This window comes from Arachis duranensis, chromosome 8 (genome assembly GCF_000817695.3).
Source record: "Arachis duranensis cultivar V14167 chromosome 8, aradu.V14167.gnm2.J7QH, whole genome shotgun sequence".
Classification (NCBI taxonomy): domain Eukaryota; kingdom Viridiplantae; phylum Streptophyta; class Magnoliopsida; order Fabales; family Fabaceae; genus Arachis; species Arachis duranensis.
In genome coordinates this window covers 11017188-11017548 of record NC_029779.3, presented here as the reverse complement: position 1 = coordinate 11017548, position 361 = coordinate 11017188, and positions in this window count along the sequence as shown.

Sequence of the window (361 nt, the reverse complement as noted above, 5' to 3'; positions counted from 1 at the left end):
TTATTTTCTTTTAAAATAATTAATGTAAATATTTATCATAAAATATTAAATTAATATATATATCATTATACCTCCAACACGGTTTACTCTTCCTTTGTTTGTCCAAAAAGAAATTTTGTGACGAATATTTTCAGTTCCTTTTTCTATCTAAACTCATTGTCCATTATGATAGTTGAGTTGTACCACTCTCTCTTTTTTTAATTTCGTCATTACAGTTAATATTAAACGACTTTTTTTTTCTTTCTATTTTTTAGTACCAAGTGCAAAGTATTCAAACACACGTCGTTTCCATAACTTAAGGCGAAAATTTTTTTCCACTTACATCTACTAATTAAACCCTAGGTTATTATCTAGCATGTTA